This window comes from Synchiropus splendidus, chromosome 13 (genome assembly GCF_027744825.2).
Source record: "Synchiropus splendidus isolate RoL2022-P1 chromosome 13, RoL_Sspl_1.0, whole genome shotgun sequence".
Lineage (NCBI taxonomy): Eukaryota > Metazoa > Chordata > Actinopteri > Syngnathiformes > Callionymidae > Synchiropus > Synchiropus splendidus.
This window is the reverse complement of record NC_071346.1, coordinates 17,117,654-17,140,670: the sequence shown is the minus strand read 5'-3', so window position 1 is coordinate 17,140,670 and position 23,017 is coordinate 17,117,654. Positions and strand designations below refer to the sequence as shown.

Below are 23,017 nucleotides of genomic sequence, written 5' to 3'. Positions count from 1 at the left end.
CAGCACAGACTTGCTTCCTTGATGCAGTAAGTGGTTCCTGTTGGGGTAATGTTGGGGACAACTGCCACCATGAGTCAGAAGGGTCCATGGCATGTTCCCGGGTTGTAAATCACAGTCATCAGTCTATGCATTCTAATGAACGACTCATCAATGTCTGGGAGCATCAGCGAATGGCCAGAGTGTCTATTGTTCTCGAGATACCTTGACTTCAAAACAAGGATACTCCTGAATCCCAGCTATGGAAACTTCATGAATAAAAGGTGGAGTTACTGTTCCTTGGCTGAACAAATGGTCTAAAAAGAAGCCCTCAATATTGGACCACTGCACTTCCAGAGTGACATGGTTGAGTCACTGAAGCACCTCAGGAATAGGAGAAACCTCAGGATGTGCCCAACTGTGTTCTTCAAACTACAGTCCATTGAATGGTCTTCTGCTGGAAGATTCCCACTGGTGAGTGTTGTGGTCCTGTGATCTATTTTGATGGTGATGTACAAGTCTAGAAGTGTCCAGCAAGGAGAAACAAAGAAACGAGTCGACCAGATGATAGAGTTACTTTGGTTACTCGAACTGAAGCATTGACTTGTTTTTCTGTACTCAGTAAGTGCTTCCTGTTGGGGTAACTTTGGCAACCAGTGTCCACTTCCATTCACTATTCTCCACAGTCAACAATTTCCCTGAATTTAGTATTGTAGTGGAGATCCATGCACTATCACTGTCCTGTTGGAATATCCTCAAGTGGAGTCACTCATGATAACTACTTCCCATAAGTGCTCCCTTTTGGGGTTGTTTCTTCTGGGGCCTTTCCAACAGAATACTGAGAGCTGAGAAGATGATGTCAAGAATGGCCACACAACTGAATTGTACAGAGGTATTGACCAAATGATTGATTTTTAACAAGTCTGTTGCTTCACACTGGAAAACCTTCCCTTAAAGCGATACTTGGACCAGCTGAGATTCACATACCTCTGTAGAAAACAACACTTTCAAGTCCTCGTTAGTATAGTGGACAGTATCTCCGCCTGTCACGCGGAAGACCGGGGTTCGATTCCCCGACGGGGAGTATCTCTTCTTTTCTTCACATATGTCGGTAAAGGACGCAGCTGACATTCCACCGGACACCACCCAAAGATGGTTCACTCGTCTGGCAGTGCAATGGAGTCGAAAGAAGCTTGTGATAGACAATTGCGGCATTTTCCACTTTACTCCAATTCATGAGAAAATTTTGGTTTCCTTCAAGTCTAGTCTCTGCCACAACCCTAACATTTGGAATATAGACCACTTCTATTGCAGTGATGGATATTTGCTTGGGTGATTCTGCAAGGCAGGCAGGCTCTCAATGTGAGCGTTGGCTTTCATGCTTTTTGCCACCTCGTAATATTCTGAAACTTGCAATGGTCAAAAGCCTCACATGTGAACTCCAAGTGTCAGCAACACAACCCAGAGTTGCGTTGTGCAGTACGTGCTCTGTGTTGCAAACAACAAACTATTTGACAAATGCATTGGCCGGGAATCGAACCCGGGTGCCCCGCGTGGCAGGCGAGAATTCTCCCACTGAACCACCAATGCTTCTGATGGAATGATTCTTTTTCTTTTTCTTTTTTTTTTTTTTTAAACGCACTTGCATCTTCTTGGTGAGATGAAATTTTCAAACCGGAAAACATTCCCTAAACACGATAGTTGGATCGGCTGCGATTCACATACCTCTGTCACAACAAAGTTGTGCCAAACTTTTTGGGCATTTCCCACTTTGCTCCAATTGACGGGAAAGATTTTGTTTCCTTCAAATCAAGCCTCTGTCACAACCATTACTTTTGGAAAATATGCCACTTCCAATGTTCAAGAGCCTCACATGTTGACAACAAGTCGAACACAAAGTGTCAGCAACACAACTCAGAGTTGCGTTCCTTTGTGTAGTACGTGCTCCCTATTGCAAACAACAAAAAACTCAGAGAATGAATTAGCCGGGAATGGATGCGGGATGTCCCACTTTCCCAAGAAAAGAAAGCATCCAAGCCATTCCACTGGATTTTTTTCTTGTCCAGATGCTAACTTTTGGTGAGGGGCAAGTCGATCAATTTGGGGGAAAACAAATCCAAATTTAGTCATTGCAAATTACAAACTTCATGTTTCATGAATGCAACAAAAATATATGTATATCTGTTAAATTCCTTTGTAAACCGATTTGGATGTAGTCCTTTGCAACTCATAAGTGTGAATGTAAATCGCAATCATCAGTCTGTGCATTCTAATGAACGACTCATCAATGTCTGGGAGCATCAGCGAATGGCCAGAGTGTCTATTGTTCTCGAGATACCTTGACTTCAAAACAAGGATACTCCTGAATCCCAGCTATTGAAACTTCATGAATAAAAGGTGGAGTTACTGTTGCTGAACAACTGGTCTAAAAAGAAGCCCTCAATATTGGACCACTGCACTTCCAGAGTGACATGGTTGAGTCACTGAAGCACCTCAGGAATAGGAGAAACCTCAGGATGTGCCCAACTGTGTTCTTCAAACTACAGTCCACTGAATGGTCTTCTGCTGGAAGATTCCCACTGGTGAGTGTTGTGGTCCCGTGATCTATTTTGGTGGTGATGTACAAGTCTAGAAGTGTCCAGCAAGGAGAAACAAAGAAACGAGTCGACCAGATGATAGAGTTACTTTGGTTACTCGAACTGAATCATTGGCTTGTTTTTCTGTACTCAGTAAGTGCTTCCTGTTGGGGTAACTTTGGCAACCAGTGTCCACTTCCATTCACTATTCTCCACAGTCAACAATTTCCCTGAATTTAGTATTGTATTGTAGTGTAGATCCATGCACTATCACTGTCCTGTTGGAATATCCTCAAGTGGAGTCACTCATGATAACTACTTCACATAAGTGCTCCCTTTTGGGGTTGTTTCTTCTGGGGCCTTTCCAACAGAATACTGAGAGCTGAGCAGATGATGTCAAGAATAAAGTCACATTTGTCATATTCAAGGTGACTAGATGATTTCAGCCTTCTCTTGACCCAATCTGAGCTCTTCCTTTCAACTTTCAAGAAGTTACTCAATTGCCAAAACCATTCGCTGTGACTACACACTGTTACTTTCAAGCCAGGCCTCTGTCATTACCCTAACTTTAGCATTCACTAGATTATCCAATGCAGTAAGTGCTACTTGTTGGGGTGATTATACCAGGCAAAACTACAACCTGGAAGTAAAGATTTTTTCACAAATGTCTCCTTGAGACGTCCTCAAATGGAGTCACTCATGATCGGTTATTTCCATAAGTGCTCCCATTTGGGGTTGTTTCTTCTGGGGCTTCTTCAACTGAAGACTGAAAGCTGAAGAGATGCTCTTTTGACAAAATCTGTCACCAACACAACCCAGACAGCAGCACAGACTTGCTTCCTTGATGCAGTAAGTGCTTCCTGTTGGGGTAATGTTGGGTACAACTGCCACCATGAGTCAGAAGGGTCCATGGCATGTTCCGTGGTTGTAAATCACAGTCATCAGTCTATGCATTCTAATGAACGACTCATCAATGTCTGGGAGCATCAGCGAATGGCCAGAGTGTCTATTGTTCTCGAGATACCTTGACTTCAAAACAAGGATACTCCTGAATCCCAGCTATGGAAACTTCATGAATAAAAGGTGGAGTTACTGTTCCTTGGCTGAACAAATGGTCTAAAAAGAAGCCCTCAATATTGGACCACTGCACTTCCAGAGTGACATGGTTGAGTCACTGAAGCACCTCAGGAATAGGAGAAACCTCAGGATGTGCCCAACTGTGTTCTTCAAACTACAGTCCATTGAATGGTCTTCTGCTGGAAGATTCCCACTGGTGAGTGTTGTGGTCCTGTGATCTATTTTTGGTGGTGATGTACAAGTCTAGAAGTGTCCAGCAAGGAGAAACAAAGAAACGAGTCGACCAGATGATAGAGTTACTTTGGTTACTCGAACTGAAGCATTGACTTGTTTTTCTGTACTCAGTAAGTGCTTCCTGTTGGGGTAACTTTGGCAACCAGTGTCCACTTCCATTCACTATTCTCCACAGTCAACAATTTCCCTGAATTTAGTATTGTAGTGTAGATCCATGCACTATCACTGTCCTGTTGGAATATCCTCAAGTGGAGTCACTCATGAAAACTACTTCCCATAAGTGCTCCCTTTTGGGGTTGTTTCTTCTGGGGCCTTTCCAACAGAATACTGAGAGCTGAGAAGATGATGTCAAGAATGGCCACACAACTGAATTGTACAGAGGCATTGGCCAAATGATTGATTTTTAACAAGTCTGTTGCTTCACACTGGAAAACCTTCCCTTAAAGCGATACTTGGACCAGCTGAGATTCACATACCTCTGTAGAAAACAACACTTTCAAGTCCTCGTTAGTATAGTGGACAGTATCTCCGCCTGTCACGCGGAAGACCGGGGTTCGATTCCCCTACGGGGAGTATCTCTTCTTTTCTTCACATATGTCGGTAAAGGACGCGGCTGACATTCCACCGGACACCACCCAAAGATGGTTCACTCGTCTGGCAGTGCAATGGAGTCGAAAGAAGCTTGTGATAGACAATTGCGGCATTTTCCACTTTACTCCAATTCATGAGAAAATTTTGGTTTCCTTCAAGTCTAGTCTCTGTCACAACCCTAACATTTGGAATATAGACCACTTCTATTGCAGTGATGGATATTTGCTTGGGTGATTCTGTAAGGCAGGCAGGCTCTCAATGTGAGCGTTGGCTTTCATGCTTTTTGCCACCTCGTAATATTCTGAAACTTGCAATGGTCAAAAGCCTCACATGTGAACTCCAAGTGTCAGCAACACAACCCAGAGTTGCGTTGTGCAATACGTCCTCTGTGTTGCAAACAACAAACTATTTGACAAATGCATTGGCCGGGAATCGAACCCGGGTCCCCCGCGTGGCAGGCGAGAATTCTCCCACTGAACCACCAATGCTTCTGATGGAATGATTCGTTTTCTTTTTTTTTTTTTAAACGCACTTGCATCTCCTTGGTGAGATGAAATTTTCACACCGGAAAACATTCCCTAAACTCGATAGTTGGATCGGCTGCGATTCACATACCTCTGTCACAACAAAGTTGTGCCAAACTTTTTGGGCATTTCCCACTTTGCTCCAATTGACGGGAAAGATTTTGTTTCCTTCAAATCAAGCCTCTGTCACAACCATTACTTTTGGAAAATATGCCACTTCCAATGTTCAAGAGCCTCACATGTTGACAACAAGTCGAACACAAAGTGTCAGCAACACAACTCAGAGTTGCGTTCCTTTGTGTAGTACGTGCTCCCTATTGCAAACAACAAACAACTCAGAGAATGCATTAGCCGGGAATGGATGCGGGATGTCCCACTTTCCCAAGAAAAGAAAGCATCCAAGCCATTCCACTGGATTTTTTTCTTGTCCAGATGCTAACTTTTGGTGAGGGGCAAGTCGATCAATTTGGGGGAAAACAAATCCAAATTTAGTCATTGCAAATTACAAACTTCATGTTTCATGAATGCAACAAAAATATATGTATATCTGTTAAATTCCTTTGTAAACCGATTTGGATGTAGTCCTTTGCAACTCATAAGTGTGAATGTAAATCAGAATCATTAGTCTGTGCATTCTAATGAACGACTCATCAATGTTTGGGAGCATCAGCGAATGGCCAGAGTGTCTATTGTTCTAGAGAAACCTTGACTTCAAAACAAGGATACTCCTGAATCCCAGCTATGGAAACTTCATGAATAAAAGGTGGAGTTACTGTTGCTGAACAACTGGTCTAAAAAGAAGCCCTCAATATTGGACCACTGCACTTCCAGAGTGACATGGTGGAGTCACCGAAGCACCTCAGGAATAGGAGAAACCTCAGGATTTGCCCAACTGTGTTCTTCAAACTACAGTCCACTGAATGGTCTTCTGCTGGAAGATTCCCACTGGTGAGTGTTGTGGTCCTGTGATCTATTTTGGTGGTGATGTGCAAGTCTAGAAGTGTCCAGCAAGGAGAAACAAAGAAACGAGTCGACCAGATGATTGAGTTACTTTGGTTACTCGAACTGAAGCATTGGCTTGTTTTTCTGTACTCAGTAAGTGCTTCCTGTTGGGGTAACTTTGGCAACCAGTGTCCACTTCCATTCACTATTCTCCACAGTCAACAATTTCCCTGAATTTAGTATTGTATTGTAGTGTAGATCCATGCACTATCACTGTCCTGTTGGAATATCCTCAAGTGGAGTCACTCATGATAACTACTTCACATAAGTGCTCCCTTTTGGGGTTGTTTCTTCTGGGGCCTTTCCAACAGAATACTGAGAGCTGAGAAGATGATGTCAAGAATAAAGTCACATTTGTCATATTCAAGGTGACTAGATGATTTCAGCCTTCTCTTGACCCAATCTGAGCTCTTCCTTTCAACTTTCAAGAAGTTACTCAATTGCCAAAACCATTCGCTGTGACTACACACTGTTACTTTCAAGCCAGGCCTCTGTCATTACCCTAACTTTAGCATTCACTAGATTATCCAATGCAGTAAGTGCTACTTGTTGGGGTGATTATACCAGGCAAAACTACAACCTGGAAGTAAAGATTTTTTGACAAATGTCTCCTTGAGACGTCCTCAAATGGAGTCACTCATGATCGGTTATTTCCATAAGTGCTCCCATTTGGGGTTGTTTCTTCTGGGGCTTCTTCAACTGAAGACTGAAAGCTGAAGAGATGCTCTTTTGACAAAATCTGTCACCAACACAACCCAGACAGCAGCACAGACTTGCTTCCTTGATGCAGTAAGTGCTTCCTGTTGGGGTAATGTTGGGGACAACTGCCACCATGAGTCAGAAGGGTCCATGGCATGTTCCGTGGTTGTAAATCACAGTCATCAGTCTATGCATTCTAATGAACGACTCATCAATGTCTGGGAGCATCAGCGAATGGCCAGAGTGTCTATTGTTCTCGAGATACCTTGACTTCAAAACAAGGATACTCCTGAATCCCAGCTATGGAAACTTCATGAATAAAAGGTGGAGTTACTGTTCCTTGGCTGAACAAATGGTCTAAAAAGAAGCCCTCAATATTGGACCACTGCACTTCCAGAGTGACATGGTTGAGTCACTGAAGCACCTCAGGAATAGGAGAAACCTCAGGATTTGCCCAACTGTGTTCTTCAAACTACAGTCCACTGAATGGTCTTCTGCTGGAAGATTCCCACTGGTGAGTGTTGTGGTCCTGTGATCTATTTTGGTGGTGATGTACAAGTCTAGAAGTGTCCAGCAAGGAGAAACAAAGAAACGAGTCGACCAGATGATAGAGTTACTTTGGTTACTCGAACTGAAGCATTGACTTGTTTTTCTGTACTCAGTAAGTGCTTCCTGTTGGGGTAACTTTGGCAACCAGTGTCCACTTCCATTCACTATTCTCCACAGTCAACAATTTCCCTGAATTTAGTATTGTAGTGGAGATCCATGCACTATCACTGTCCTGTTGGAATATCCTCAAGTGGAGTCACTCATGAAAACTACTTCCCATAAGTGCTCCCTTTTGGGGTTGTTTCTTCTGGGGCCTTTCCAACAGAATACTGAGAGCTGAGAAGATGATGTCAAGAATGGCCACACAACTGAATTGTACAGAGGTATTGACCAAATGATTGATTTTGAACAAGTCTGTTGCTTCACACTGGAAAACCTTCCCTTGAAGCGATACTTGGACCAGCTGAGATTCACATACCTCTGTAGAAAACAACTCTTTCAAGTCCTCGTTAGTATAGTGGACAGTATCTCCGCCTGTCACGCGGAAGACCGGGGTTCGATTCCCCGACGGGGAGTATCTCTTCTTTTCTTCACATATGTCGGTAAAGGACGCGGCTGACATTCCACCGGACACCACCCAAAGATGGTTCACTCGTCTGGCAGTGCAATGGAGTCGAAAGAAGCTTGTGATAGACAATTGCGGCATTTTCCACTTTACTCCAATTCATGAGAAAATTTTGGTTTCCTTCAAGTCTCGTCTCTGTCACAACCCTAACATTTGGAATATAGACCACTTCTATTGCAGTGATGGATATTTGCTTGGGTGATTCTGCAAGGCAGGCAGGCTCTCAATGTGAGCGTTGGCTTTCATGCTTTTTGCCACCTCGTAATATTCTGAAACTTGCAATGGTCAAAAGCCTCACATGTGAACTCCAAGTGTCAGCAACACAACCCAGAGTTGCGTTGTGCAATACGTCCTCTGTGTTGCAAACAACAAACTATTTGACAAATGCATTGGCCGGGAATCGAACCCGGGTCCCCCGCGTGGCAGGCGAGAATTCTCCCACTGAACCACCAATGCTTCTGATGGAATGATTCGTTTTCTTTTTTTTTTTTTAAACGCACTTGCATCTCCTTGGTGAGATGAAATTTTCAAACCGGAAAACATTCCCTAAACACGATAGTTGGATCGGCTGCGATTCACATACCTCTGTCACAACAAAGTTGTGCCAAACTTTTTGGGCATTTCCCACTTTGCTCCAATTGACGGGAAAGATTTTGTTTCCTTCAAATCAAGCCTCTGTCACAACCATTACTTTTGGAAAATATGCCACTTCCAATGTTCAAGAGCCTCACATGTTGACAACAAGTCGAACACAAAGTGTCAGCAACACAACTCAGAGTTGCGTTCCTTTGTGTAGTACGTGCTCCCTATTGCAAACAACAAAAAACTCAGAGAATGAATTAGCCGGGAATGGATGCGGGATGTCCCACTTTCCCAAGAAAAGAAAGCATCCAAGCCATTCCACTGGATTTTTTTCTTGTCCAGATGCTAACTTTTGGTGAGGGGCAAGTCGATCAATTTGGGGGAAAACAAATCCAAATTTAGTCATTGCAAATTACAAACTTCATGTTTCATGAATGCAACAAAAATATATGTATATCTGTTAAATTCCTTTGTAAACCGATTTGGATGTAGTCCTTTGCAACTCATAAGTGTGAATGTAAATCGCAATCATCAGTCTGTGCATTCTAATGAACGACTCATCAATGTCTGGGAGCATCAGCGAATGGCCAGAGTGTCTATTGTTCTCGAGATACCTTGACTTCAAAACAAGGATACTCCTGAATCCCAGCTATTGAAACTTCATGAATAAAAGGTGGAGTTACTGTTGCTGAACAACTGGTCTAAAAAGAAGCCCTCAATATTGGACCACTGCACTTCCAGAGTGACATGGTTGAGTCACTGAAGCACCTCAGGAATAGGAGAAACCTCAGGATGTGCCCAACTGTGTTCTTCAAACTACAGTCCACTGAATGGTCTTCTGCTGGAAGATTCCCACTGGTGAGTGTTGTGGTCCTGTGATCTATTTTGGTGGTGATGTACAAGTCTAGAAGTGTCCAGCAAGGAGAAACAAAGAAACGAGTCGACCAGATGATAGAGTTACTTTGGTTACTCGAACTGAAGCATTGGCTTGTTTTTCTGTACTCAGTAAGTGCTTCCTGTTGGGGTAACTTTGGCAACCAGTGTCCACTTCCATTCACTATTCTCCACAGTCAACAATTTCCCTGAATTTAGTATTGTAGTGGAGATCCATGCACTATCACTGTCCTGTTGGAATATCCTCAAGTGGAGTCACTCATGAAAACTACTTCCCATAAGTGCTCCCTTTTGGGGTTGTTTCTTCTGGGGCCTTTCCAACAGAATACTGAGAGCTGAGAAGATGATGTCAAGAATGGCCACACAACTGAATTGTACAGAGGTATTGACCAAATGATTGATTTTGAACAAGTCTGTTGCTTCACACTGGAAAACCTTCCCTTGAAGCGATACTTGGACCAGCTGAGATTCACATACCTCTGTAGAAAACAACTCTTTCAAGTCCTCGTTAGTATAGTGGACAGTATCTCCGCCTGTCACGCGGAAGACCGGGGTTCGATTCCCCGACGGGGAGTATCTCTTCTTTTCTTCACATATGTCGGTAAAGGACGCGGCTGACATTCCACCGGACACCACCCAAAGATGGTTCACTCGTCTGGCAGTGCAATGGAGTCGAAAGAAGCTTGTGATAGACAATTGCGGCATTTTCCACTTTACTCCAATTCATGAGAAAATTTTGGTTTCCTTCAAGTCTCGTCTCTGTCACAACCCTAACATTTGGAATATAGACCACTTCTATTGCAGTGATGGATATTTGCTTGGGTGATTCTGCAAGGCAGGCAGGCTCTCAATGTGAGCGTTGGCTTTCATGCTTTTTGCCACCTCGTAATATTCTGAAACTTGCAATGGTCAAAAGCCTCACATGTGAACTCCAAGTGTCAGCAACACAACCCAGAGTTGCGTTGTGCAATACGTCCTCTGTGTTGCAAACAACAAACTATTTGACAAATGCATTGGCCGGGAATCGAACCCGGGTCCCCCGCGTGGCAGGCGAGAATTCTCCCACTGAACCACCAATGCTTCTGATGGAATGATTCGTTTTCTTTTTCTTTTTTTTTTTTTTAAACGCACTTGCATCTCCTTGGTGAGATGAAATTTTCAAACCGGAAAACATTCCCTAAACACGATAGTTGGATCGGCTGCGATTCACATACCTCTGTCACAACAAAGTTGTGCCAAACTTTTTGGGCATTTCCCACTTTGCTCCAATTGACGGGAAAGATTTTGTTTCCTTCAAATCAAGCCTCTGTCACAACCATTACTTTTGGAAAATATGCCACTTCCAATGTTCAAGAGCCTCACATGTTGACAACAAGTCGAACACAAAGTGTCAGCAACACAACTCAGAGTTGCGTTCCTTTGTGTAGTACGTGCTCCCTATTGCAAACAACAAAAAACTCAGAGAATGAATTAGCCGGGAATGGATGCGGGATGTCCCACTTTCCCAAGAAAAGAAAGCATCCAAGCCATTCCACTGGATTTTTTTCTTGTCCAGATGCTAACTTTTGGTGAGGGGCAAGTCGATCAATTTGGGGGAAAACAAATCCAAATTTAGTCATTGCAAATTACAAACTTCATGTTTCATGAATGCAACAAAAATATATGTATATCTGTTAAATTCCTTTGTAAACCGATTTGGATGTAGTCCTTTGCAACTCATAAGTGTGAATGTAAATCGCAATCATCAGTCTGTGCATTCTAATGAACGACTCATCAATGTCTGGGAGCATCAGCGAATGGCCAGAGTGTCTATTGTTCTCGAGATACCTTGACTTCAAAACAAGGATACTCCTGAATCCCAGCTATTGAAACTTCATGAATAAAAGGTGGAGTTACTGTTGCTGAACAACTGGTCTAAAAAGAAGCCCTCAATATTGGACCACTGCACTTCCAGAGTGACATGGTTGAGTCACTGAAGCACCTCAGGAATAGGAGAAACCTCAGGATGTGCCCAACTGTGTTCTTCAAACTACAGTCCACTGAATGGTCTTCTGCTGGAAGATTCCCACTGGTGAGTGTTGTGGTCCTGTGATCTATTTTGGTGGTGATGTACAAGTCTAGAAGTGTCCAGCAAGGAGAAACAAAGAAACGAGTCGACCAGATGATAGAGTTACTTTGGTTACTCGAACTGAAGCATTGGCTTGTTTTTCTGTACTCAGTAAGTGCTTCCTGTTGGGGTAACTTTGGCAACCAGTGTCCACTTCCATTCACTATTCTCCACAGTCAACAATTTCCCTGAATTTAGTATTGTAGTGGAGATCCATGCACTATCACTGTCCTGTTGGAATATCCTCAAGTGGAGTCACTCATGAAAACTACTTCCCATAAGTGCTCCCTTTTGGGGTTGTTTCTTCTGGGGCCTTTCCAACAGAATACTCAGAGCTGAGAAGATGATGTCAAGAATGGCCACACAACTGAATTGTACAGAGGTATTGACCAAATGATTGATTTTGAACAAGTCTGTTGCTTCACACTGGAAAACCTTCCCTTGAAGCGATACTTGGACCAGCTGAGATTCACATACCTCTGTAGAAAACAACTCTTTCAAGTCCTCGTTAGTATAGTGGACAGTATCTCCGCCTGTCACGCGGAAGACCGGGGTTCGATTCCCCGACGGGGAGTATCTCTTCTTTTCTTCACATATGTCGGTAAAGGACGCGGCTGACATTCCACCGGACACCACCCAAAGATGGTTCACTCGTCTGGCAGTGCAATGGAGTCGAAAGAAGCTTGTGATAGACAATTGCGGCATTTTCCACTTTACTCCAATTCATGAGAAAATTTTGGTTTCCTTCAAGTCTCGTCTCTGTCACAACCCTAACATTTGGAATATAGACCACTTCTATTGCAGTGATGGATATTTGCTTGGGTGATTCTGCAAGGCAGGCAGGCTCTCAATGTGAGCGTTGGCTTTCATGCTTTTTGCCACCTCGTAATATTCTGAAACTTGCAATGGTCAAAAGCCTCACATGTGAACTCCAAGTGTCAGCAACACAACCCAGAGTTGCGTTGTGCAATACGTCCTCTGTGTTGCAAACAACAAACTATTTGACAAATGCATTGGCCGGGAATCGAACCCGGGTCCCCCGCGTGGCAGGCGAGAATTCTCCCACTGAACCACCAATGCTTCTGATGGAATGATTCGTTTTCTTTTTTTTTTTTTAAACGCACTTGCATCTCCTTGGTGAGATGAAATTTTCACACCGGAAAACATTCCCTAAACTCGATAGTTGGATCGGCTGCGATTCACATACCTCTGTCACAACAAAGTTGTGCCAAACTTTTTGGGCATTTCCCACTTTGCTCCAATTGACGGGAAAGATTTTGTTTCCTTCAAATCAAGCCTCTGTCACAACCATTACTTTTGGAAAATATGCCACTTCCAATGTTCAAGAGCCTCACATGTTGACAACAAGTCGAACACAAAGTATCAGCAACACAACTCAGAGTTGCGTTCCTTTGTGTAGTATGTGCTCCCTATTGCAAACAACAAAAAACTCAGAAAATGAATTAGCCGGGAATGGATGCGGGATGTCCCACTTTCCCAAGAAAAGAAAGCATCCAAGCCATTCCACTGGATTTTTTTCTTGTCCAGATGCTAACTTTTGGTGAGGGGCAAGTCGATCAATTTGGGGGAAAACAAATCCAAATTTAGTCATTGCAAATTACAAACTTCATGTTTCATGAATGCAACAAAAATATATGTATATCTGTTAAATTCCTTTGTAAACCGATTTGGATGTAGTCCTTTGCAACTCATAAGTGTGAATGTAAATCACAATCATCAGTCTGTGCATTCTAATGAACGACTCATCAATGTCTGGGAGCATCAGCGAATGGCCAGAGTGTCTATTGTTCTCGAGATACCTTGACTTCAAAACAAGGATACTCCTGAATCCCAGCTATTGAAACTTCATGAATAAAAGGTGGAGTTACTGTTGCTGAACAACTGGTCTAAAAAGAAGCCCTCAATATTGGACCACTGCACTTCCAGAGTGACATGGTTGAGTCACTGAAGCACCTCAGGAATAGGAGAAACCTCAGGATGTGCCCAACTGTGTTCTTCAAACTACAGTCCACTGAATGGTCTTCTGCTGGAAGATTCCCACTGGTGAGTGTTGTGGTCCTGTGATCTATTTTGGTGGTGATGTACAAGTCTAGAAGTGTCCAGCAAGGAGAAACAAAGAAACGAGTTGACCAGATGATAGAGTTACTTTGGTTACTCGAACTGAAGCATTGACTTGTTTTTCTGTACTCAGTAAGTGCTTCCTGTTGGGGTAACTTTGGCAACCAGTGTCCACTTCCATTCACTATTCTCCACAGTCAACAATTTCCCTGAATTTAGTATTGTAGTGGAGATCCATGCACTATCACTGTCCTGTTGGAATATCCTCAAGTGGAGTCACTCATGATAACTACTTCCCATAAGTGCTCCCTTTTGGGGTTGTTTCTTCTGGGGCCTTTCCAACAGAATACTGAGAGCTGAGAAGATGATGTCAAGAATGGCCACACAACTGAATTGTACAGAGGTATTGACCAAATGATTGATTTTGAACAAGTCTGTTGCTTCACACTGGAAAACCTTCCCTTGAAGCGATACTTGGACCAGCTGAGATTCACATACCTCTGTAGAAAACAACTCTTTCAAGTCCTCGTTAGTATAGTGGACAGTATCTCCGCCTGTCACGCGGAAGACCGGGGTTCGATTCCCCGACGGGGAGTATCTCTTCTTTTCTTCACATATGTCGGTAAAGGACGCGGCTGACATTCCACCGGACACCACCCAAAGATGGTTCACTCGTCTGGCAGTGCAATGGAGTCGAAAGAAGCTTGTGATAGACAATTGCGGCATTTTCCACTTTACTCCAATTCATGAGAAAATTTTGGTTTCCTTCAAGTCTCGTCTCTGTCACAACCCTAACATTTGGAATATAGACCACTTCTATTGCAGTGATGGATATTTGCTTGGGTGATTCTGCAAGGCAGGCAGGCTCTCAATGTGAGCGTTGGCTTTCATGCTTTTTGCCACCTCGTAATATTCTGAAACTTGCAATGGTCAAAAGCCTCACATGTGAACTCCAAGTGTCAGCAACACAACCCAGAGTTGCGTTGTGCAATACGTCCTCTGTGTTGCAAACAACAAACTATTTGACAAATGCATTGGCCGGGAATCGAACCCGGGTCCCCCGCGTGGCAGGCGAGAATTCTCCCACTGAACCACCAATGCTTCTGATGGAATGATTCGGTTTCTTTTTTTTTTTTTAAACGCACTTGCATCTCCTTGGTGAGATGAAATTTTCAAACCGGAAAACATTCCCTAAACACGATAGTTGGATCGGCTGCGATTCACATACCTCTGTCACAACAAAGTTGTGCCAAACTTTTTGGGCATTTCCCACTTTGCTCCAATTGACGGGAAAGATTTTGTTTCCTTCAAATCAAGCCTCTGTCACAACCATTACTTTTGGAAAATATGCCACTTCCAATGTTCAAGAGCCTCACATGTTGACAACAAGTCGAACACAAAGTGTCAGCAACACAACTCAGAGTTGCGTTCCTTTGTGTAGTACGTGCTCCCTATTGCAAACAACAAAAAACTCAGAGAATGAATTAGCCGGGAATGGATGCGGGATGTCCCACTTTCCCAAGAAAAGAAAGCATCCAAGCCATTCCACTGGATTTTTTTCTTGTCCAGATGCTAACTTTTGGTGAGGGGCAAGTCGATCAATTTGGGGGAAAACAAATCCAAATTTAGTCATTGCAAATTACAAACTTCATGTTTCATGAATGCAACAAAAATATATGTATATCTGTTAAATTCCTTTGTAAACCGATTTGGATGTAGTCCTTTGCAACTCATAAGTGTGAATGTAAATCGCAATCATCAGTCTGTGCATTCTAATGAACGACTCATCAATGTCTGGGAGCATCAGCGAATGGCCAGAGTGTCTATTGTTCTCGAGATACCTTGACTTCAAAACAAGGATACTCCTGAATCCCAGCTATTGAAACTTCATGAATAAAAGGTGGAGTTACTGTTGCTGAACAACTGGTCTAAAAAGAAGCCCTCAATATTGGACCACTGCACTTCCAGAGTGACATGGTTGAGTCACTGAAGCACCTCAGGAATAGGAGAAACCTCAGGATGTGCCCAACTGTGTTCTTCAAACTACAGTCCACTGAATGGTCTTCTGCTGGAAGATTCCCACTGGTGAGTGTTGTGGTCCTGTGATCTATTTTGGTGGTGATGTACAAGTCTAGAAGTGTCCAGCAAGGAGAAACAAAGAAACGAGTCGACCAGATGATAGAGTTACTTTGGTTACTCGAACTGAAGCATTGGCTTGTTTTTCTGTACTCAGTAAGTGCTTCCTGTTGGGGTAACTTTGGCAACCAGTGTCCACTTCCATTCACTATTCTCCACAGTCAACAATTTCCCTGAATTTAGTATTGTATTGTAGTGTAGATCCATGCACTATCACTGTCCTGTTGGAATATCCTCAAGTGGAGTCACTCATGATAACTACTTCACATAAGTGCTCCCTTTTGGGGTTGTTTCTTCTGGGGCCTTTCCAACAGAATACTGAGAGCTGAGCAGATGATGTCAAGAATAAAGTCACATTTGTCATATTCAAGGTGACTAGATTATTTCAGCCTTCTCTTGACCCAATCTGAGCTCTTCCTTTCAACTTTCAAGAAGTTACTCAATTGCCAAAACCATTCGCTGTGACTACACACTGTTACTTTCAAGCCAGGCCTCTGTCATTACCCTAACTTTAGCATTCACTAGATTATCCAATGCAGTAAGTGCTACTTGTTGGGGTGATTATACCAGGCAAAACTACAACCTGGAAGTAAAGATTTTTTGACAAATGTCTCCTTGAGACGTCCTCAAATGGAGTCACTCATGATCGGTTATTTCCATAAGTGCTCCCATTTGGGGTTGTTTCTTCTGGGGCTTCTTCAACTGAAGACTGAAAGCTGAAGAGATGCTCTTTTGACAAAATCTGTCACCAACACAACCCAGACAGCAGCACAGACTTGCTTCCTTGATGCAGTAAGTGCTTCCTGTTGGGGTAATGTTGGGGACAACTGCCACCATGAGTCAGAAGGGTCCATGGCATGTTCCGTGGTTGTAAATCACAGTCATCAGTCTATGCATTCTAATGAACGACTCATCAATGTCTGGGAGCATCAGCGAATGGCCAGAGTGTCTATTGTTCTCGAGATACCTTGACTTCAAAACAAGGATACTCCTGAATCCCAGCTATGGAAACTTCATGAATAAAAGGTGGAGTTACTGTTCCTTGGCTGAACAAATGGTCTAAAAAGAAGCCCTCAATATTGGACCACTGCACTTCCAGAGTGACATGGTTGAGTCACTGAAGCACCTCAGGAATAGGAGAAACCTCAGGATTTGCCCAACTGTGTTCTTCAAACTACAGTCCACTGAATGGTCTTCTGCTGGAAGATTCCCACTGGTGAGTGTTGTGGTCCTGTGATCTATTTTGGTGGTGATGTACAAGTCTAGAAGTGTCCAGCAAGGAGAAACAAAGAAACGAGTTGACCAGATGATAGAGTTACTTTGGTTACTCGAACTGAAGCATTGGCTTGTTTTTCTGTACTCAGTAAGTGCTTCCTGTTGGGGTAACTTTGGCAACCAGTGTCCACTTCCATTCACTATTCTCCACAGTCAACAATTTCCCTGAATTTAGTATTGTAGTGGAGATCCATGCACTATCACTGTCCTGTTGGAATATCCTCAAGTGGAGTCACTCATGATAACTACTTCCCATAAGTGCTCCCTTTTGGGGTTGTTTCTTCTGGGGCCTTTCCAACAGAATACTGAGAGCTGAGAAGATGATGTCAAGAATGGCCACACAACTGAATTGTACAGAGGTATTGACCAAATGATTGATTTTGAACAAGTCTGTTGCTTCACACTGGAAAACCTTCCCTTAAAGCGATACTTGGACCAGCTGAGATTCACATACCTCTGTAGAAAACAACACTTTCAAGTCCTCGTTAGTATAGTGGACAGTATCTCCGCCTGTCACGCGGAAGACCGGGGTTCGATTCCCCGACGGGGAGTATCTCTTCTTTTCTTCACATATGTCGGTAAAGGACGCGGCTGACATTCCACCGGACACCACCCAAAGATGGTTCACTCGTCTGGCAGTGCAATGGAGTCGAAAGAAGCTTGTGATAGACAATTGCGGCATTTTCCACTTTACTCCAATTCATGAGAAAATTTTGGTTTCCTTCAAGTCTCGTCTCTGTCACAACCCTAACATTTGGAATATAGACCACTTCTATTGCAGTGATGGATATTTGCTTGGGTGATTCTGCAAGGCAGGCAGGCTCTCAATGTGAGCGTTGGCTTTCATGCTTTTTGCCACCTCGTAATATTCTGAAACTTGCAATGGTCAAAAGCCTCACATGTGAACTCCAAGTGTCAGCAACACAACCCAGAGTTGCGTTGTGCAATACGTCCTCTGTGTTGCAAACAACAAACTATTTGACAAATGCATTGGCCGGGAATCGAACCCGGGTCCCCCGCGTGGCAGGCGAGAATTCTCCCACTGAACCACCAATGCTTCTGATGGAATGATTCGTTTTCTTTTTTTTTTTTAAACGCACTTGCATCTCCTTGGTGAGATGAAATTTTCACACCGGAAAACATTCCCTAAACTCGATAGTTGGATCGGCTGCGATTCACATACCTCTGTCACAACAAAGTTGTGCCAAACTTTTTGGGCATTTCCCACTTTGCTCCAATTGACGGGAAAGATTTTGTTTCCTTCAAATCAAGCCTCTGTCACAACCATTACTTTTGGAAAATATGCCACTTCCAATGTTCAAGAGCCTCACATGTTGACAACAAGTCGAACACAAAGTGTCAGCAACACAACTCAGAGTTGCGTTCCTTTGTGTAGTACGTGCTCCCTATTGCAAACAACAAAAAACTCAGAGAATGAATTAGCCGGGAATGGATGCGGGATGTCCCACTTTCCCAAGAAAAGAAAGCATCCAAGCCATTCCACTGGATTTTTTTCTTGTCCAGATGCTAACTTTTGGTGAGGGGCAAGTCGATCAATTTGGGGGAAAACAAATCCAAATTTAGTCATTGCAAATTACAAACTTCATGTTTCATGAATGCAACAAAAATATATGTATATCTGTTAAATTCCTTTGTAAACCGATTTGGATGTAGTCCTTTGCAACTCATAAGTGTGAATGTAAATCAGAATCATCAGTCTGTGCATTCTAATGAACGACTCATCAATGTTTGGGAGCATCAGCGAATGGCCAGAGTGTCTATTGTTCTCGAGATACCTTGACTTCAAAACAAGGATACTCCTGAATCCCAGCTATGGAAACTTCATGAATAAAAGGTGGAGTTACTGTTCCTTGGCTGAACAAATGGTCTAAAAAGAAGCCCTCAATATTGGACCACTGCACTTCCAGAGTGACATGGTTGAGTCACTGAAGCACCTCAGGAATAGGAGAAACCTCAGGATGTGCCCAACTGTGTTCTTCAAACTACAGTCCACTGAATGGTCTTCTGCTGGAAGATTCCCACTGGTGAGTGTTGTGGTCCTGTGATCTATTTTGGTGGTGATGTACAAGTCTAGAAGTGTCCAGCAAAGAGAAACAAAGAAACGAGTCGACCATATGATAGAGTTACTTTGGTTACTCAAACTGAAGCATTGGCTTGTTTTTCTGTACTCAGTAAGTGCTTCCTGTTGGGGTAACTTTGGCAACCAGTGTCCACTTCCATTCACTATTCTCCACAGTCAACAATTTCCCTGAATTTAGTATTGTATTGTAGTGTAGATCCATGCACTATCACTGTCCTGTTGGAATATCCTCAAGTGGAGTCACTCATGATAACTACTTCACATAAGTGCTCCCCTTTGCTGTTGTTTCTTCTGCGGCCTTTCCAACAGAATACTGAGAGCTGAGCAGATGATGTCAAGAATAAAGTCACATTTGTCATATTCAAGGTGACTAGATGATTTCAGCCTTCTCTTGACCCAATCTGAGCTCTTCCTTTCAACTTTCAAGAAGTTACTCAATTGCCAAAACCATTCGCTGTGACTACACACTGTTACTTTCAAGCCAGGCCTCTGTCATTACCCTAACTTTCACTAGCATTCACTAGATTATCCAATGCAGTAAGTGCTACTTGTTGGGGTGATTATACCAGGCAAAACTACAACCTGGAAGTAAAGATTTTTTGACAAATGTCTCCTTGAGACGTCCTCAAATGGAGTCACTCATGATCGGTTATTTCCATAAGTGCTCCCATTTGGGGTTGTTTCTTCTGGGGCTTCTTCAACTGAAGACTGAAAGCTGAAGAGATGCTCTTTTGACAAAATCTGTCACCAACACAACCCAGACGGCAGCACAGACTTGCTTCCTTGATGCAGTAAGTGCTTCCTGTTGGGGTAATGTTGGGGACAACTGCCACCATGAGTCAGAAGGGTCCATGGCATGTTCCGTGGTTGTAAATCACAGTCATCAGTCTATGCATTCTAATGAACGACTCATCAATGTCTGGGAGCATCAGCGAATGGCCAGAGTGTCTATTGTTCTCGAGATACCTTGACTTCAAAACAAGGATACTCCTGAATCCCAGCTATGGAAACTTCATGAATAAAAGGTGGAGTTACTGTTCCTTGGCTGAACAAATGGTCTAAAAAGAAGCCCTCAATATTGGACCACTGCACTTCCAGAGTGACATGGTTGAGTCACTGAAGCACCTCAGGAATAGGAGAAACCTCAGGATGTGCCCAACTGTGTTCTTCAAACTACAGTCCATTGAATGGTCTTCTGCTGGAAGATTCCCACTGGTGAGTGTTGTGGTCCTGTGATCTATTTTTGGTGGTGATGTACAAGTCTAGAAGTGTCCAGCAAGGAGAAACAAAGAAACGAGTCGACCAGATGATAGAGTTACTTTGGTTACTCGAACTGAAGCATTGACTTGTTTTTCTGTACTCAGTAAGTGCTTCCTGTTGGGGTAACTTTGGCAACCAGTGTCCACTTCCATTCACTATTCTCCACAGTCAACAATTTCCCTGAATTTAGTATTGTATTGTAGTGTAGATCCATGCACTATCACTGTCCTGTTGGAATATCCTCAAGTGGAGTCACTCATGATAACTACTTCACATAAGTGCTCCCCTTTGCTGTTGTTTCTTCTGCGGCCTTTCCAACAGAATACTGAGAGCTGAGCAGATGATGTCAAGAATAAAGTCACATTTGTCATATTCAAGGTGACTAGATGATTTCAGCCTTCTCTTGACCCAATCTGAGCTCTTCCTTTCAACTTTCAAGAAGTTACTCAATTGCCAAAACCATTCGCTGTGACTACACACTGTTACTTTCAAGCCAGGCCTCTGTCATTACCCTAACTTTAGCATTCACTAGATTATCCAATGCAGTAAGTGCTACTTGTTGGGGTGATTATACCAGGCAAAACTACAACCTGGAAGTAAAGATTTTTTGACAAATGTCTCCTTGAGACGTCCTCAAATGGAGTCACTCATGATCGGTTATTTCCATAAGTGCTCCCATTTGGGGTTGTTTCTTCTGGGGCTTCTTCAACTGAAGACTGAAAGCTGAAGAGATGCTCTTTTGACAAAATCTGTCACCAACACAACCCAGACAGCAGCACAGACTTGCTTCCTTGATGCAGTAAGTGCTTCCTGTTGGGGTAATGTTGGGGACAACTGCCACCATGAGTCAGAAGGGTCCATGGCATGTTCCGTGGTTGTAAATCACAGTCATCAGTCTATGCATTCTAATGAACGACTCATCAATGTCTGGGAGCATCAGCGAATGGCCAGAGTGTCTATTGTTCTCGAGATACCTTGACTTCAAAACAAGGATACTCCTGAATCCCAGCTATGGAAACTTCATGAATAAAAGGTGGAGTTACTGTTCCTTGGCTGAACAAATGGTCTAAAAAGAAGCCCTCAATATTGGACCACTGCACTTCCAGAGTGACATGGTTGAGTCACTGAAGCACCTCAGGAATAGGAGAAACCTCAGGATGTGCCCAACTGTGTTCTTCAAACTACAGTCCACTGAATGGACTTCTGCTGGAAGATTCCCACTGGTGAGTGTTGTGGTCCTGTGATCTTTTTTGGTGGTGATGTACAAGTCTAGAAGTGTCCAGCAAGGAGAAACAAAGAAACGAGTCGACCAGATGATAGAGTTACTTTGGTTACTCGAACTGAAGCATTGACTTGTTTTTCTGTACTCAGTAAGTGCTTCCTGTTGGGGTAACTTTGGCAACCAGTGTCCACTTCCATTCACTATTCTCCACAGTCAACAATTTCCCTGAATTTAGTATTGTAGTGGAGATCCATGCACTATCACTGTCCTGTTGGATTATCCTCAAGTGGAGTCACTCATGATAACTACTTCCCATAAGTGCTCCCTTTTGGGGTTGTTTCTTCTGGGGCCTTTCCAACAGAATACTGAGAGCTGAGAAGATGATGTCAAGAATGGCCACACAACTGAATTGTACAGAGGTATTGACCAAATGATTGATTTTTAACAAGTCTGTTGCTTCACACTGGAAAACCTTCCCTTAAAGCGATACTTGGACCAGCTGAGATTCACATACCTCTGTAGAAAACAACACTTTCAAGTCCTCGTTAGTATAGTGGACAGTATCTCCGCCTGTCACCCGGAAGACCGGGGTTCGATTCCCCGACGGGGAGTATCTCTTCTTTTCTTCACATATGTCGGTAAAGGACGCGGCTGACATTCCACCGGACACCACCCAAAGATGGTTCACTCGTCTGGCAGTGCAATGGAGTCGAAAGAAGCTTGTGATAGACAATTGCGGCATTTTCCACTTTACTCCAATTCATGAGAAAATTTTGGTTTCCTTCAAGTCTAGTCTCTGTCACAACCCTAACATTTGGAATATAGACCACTTCTATTGCAGTGATGGATATTTGCTTGGGTGATTCTGCAAGGCAGGCAGGCTCTCAATGTGAGCGTTGGCTTTCATGCTTTTTGCCACCTCGTAATATTCTGAAACTTGCAATGGTCAAAAGCCTCACATGTGAACTCCAAGTGTCAGCAACACAACCCAGAGTTGCGTTGTGCAATACGTCCTCTGTGTTGCAAACAACAAACTATTTGACAAATGCATTGGCCGGGAATCGAACCCGGGTCCCCCGCGTGGCAGGCGAGAATTCTCCCACTGAACCACCAATGCTTCTGATGGAATGATTCGTTTTCTTTTTTTTTTTTAAACGCACTTGCATCTCCTTGGTGAGATGAAATTTTCACACCGGAAAACATTCCCTAAACTCGATAGTTGGATCGGCTGCGATTCACATACCTCTGTCACAACAAAGTTGTGCCAAACTTTTTGGGCATTTCCCACTTTGCTCCAATTGACGGGAAAGATTTTGTTTCCTTCAAATCAAGCCTCTGTCACAACCATTACTTTTGGAAAATATGCCACTTCCAATGTTCAAGAGCCTCACATGTTGACAACAAGTCGAACACAAAGTGTCAGCAACACAACTCAGAGTTGCGTTCCTTTGTGTAGTACGTGCTCCCTATTGCAAACAACAAAAAACTCAGAGAATGAATTAGCCGGG

At 43.3% G+C, this 23,017-nt stretch overlaps 14 non-coding genes across 14 annotated transcripts; 6 read left to right on the top strand and 8 right to left on the bottom strand.

The window, feature by feature from the left end:
* Window positions 1-988: 988 nt before the first annotated feature.
* trnad-guc (transfer RNA aspartic acid (anticodon GUC)) lies at window positions 989-1,060 on the top strand. The gene has a single exon. It is a non-coding gene; the product is annotated as a tRNA-Asp (tRNA).
* A 435-nt stretch (window positions 1,061-1,495) lies between these two features.
* Window positions 1,496-1,566, bottom strand: trnag-gcc (transfer RNA glycine (anticodon GCC)). The gene has a single exon. It is a non-coding gene; the product is annotated as a tRNA-Gly (tRNA).
* Window positions 1,567-4,871: 3,305 nt separating this feature from the next.
* On the bottom strand, window positions 4,872-4,942 carry trnag-gcc (transfer RNA glycine (anticodon GCC)). Its single transcript has one exon. It is a non-coding gene; the product is annotated as a tRNA-Gly (tRNA).
* A 2,789-nt stretch (window positions 4,943-7,731) lies between these two features.
* trnad-guc (transfer RNA aspartic acid (anticodon GUC)) lies at window positions 7,732-7,803 on the top strand. Its single transcript has one exon. It is a non-coding gene; the product is annotated as a tRNA-Asp (tRNA).
* A 435-nt stretch (window positions 7,804-8,238) lies between these two features.
* trnag-gcc (transfer RNA glycine (anticodon GCC)) lies at window positions 8,239-8,309 on the bottom strand. The gene has a single exon. It is a non-coding gene; the product is annotated as a tRNA-Gly (tRNA).
* Window positions 8,310-9,831: 1,522 nt separating this feature from the next.
* On the top strand, window positions 9,832-9,903 carry trnad-guc (transfer RNA aspartic acid (anticodon GUC)). The gene has a single exon. It is a non-coding gene; the product is annotated as a tRNA-Asp (tRNA).
* Window positions 9,904-10,338: 435 nt separating this feature from the next.
* trnag-gcc (transfer RNA glycine (anticodon GCC)) lies at window positions 10,339-10,409 on the bottom strand. The gene has a single exon. It is a non-coding gene; the product is annotated as a tRNA-Gly (tRNA).
* A 1,529-nt stretch (window positions 10,410-11,938) lies between these two features.
* trnad-guc (transfer RNA aspartic acid (anticodon GUC)) lies at window positions 11,939-12,010 on the top strand. The gene has a single exon. It is a non-coding gene; the product is annotated as a tRNA-Asp (tRNA).
* Window positions 12,011-12,445: 435 nt separating this feature from the next.
* Window positions 12,446-12,516, bottom strand: trnag-gcc (transfer RNA glycine (anticodon GCC)). Its single transcript has one exon. It is a non-coding gene; the product is annotated as a tRNA-Gly (tRNA).
* Window positions 12,517-14,038: 1,522 nt separating this feature from the next.
* Window positions 14,039-14,110, top strand: trnad-guc (transfer RNA aspartic acid (anticodon GUC)). The gene has a single exon. It is a non-coding gene; the product is annotated as a tRNA-Asp (tRNA).
* Window positions 14,111-14,545: 435 nt separating this feature from the next.
* On the bottom strand, window positions 14,546-14,616 carry trnag-gcc (transfer RNA glycine (anticodon GCC)). The gene has a single exon. It is a non-coding gene; the product is annotated as a tRNA-Gly (tRNA).
* A 2,789-nt stretch (window positions 14,617-17,405) lies between these two features.
* Window positions 17,406-17,477, top strand: trnad-guc (transfer RNA aspartic acid (anticodon GUC)). Its single transcript has one exon. It is a non-coding gene; the product is annotated as a tRNA-Asp (tRNA).
* Window positions 17,478-17,912: 435 nt separating this feature from the next.
* Window positions 17,913-17,983, bottom strand: trnag-gcc (transfer RNA glycine (anticodon GCC)). The gene has a single exon. It is a non-coding gene; the product is annotated as a tRNA-Gly (tRNA).
* A 4,572-nt stretch (window positions 17,984-22,555) lies between these two features.
* On the bottom strand, window positions 22,556-22,626 carry trnag-gcc (transfer RNA glycine (anticodon GCC)). Its single transcript has one exon. It is a non-coding gene; the product is annotated as a tRNA-Gly (tRNA).
* Window positions 22,627-23,017: the final 391 nt, after the last annotated feature.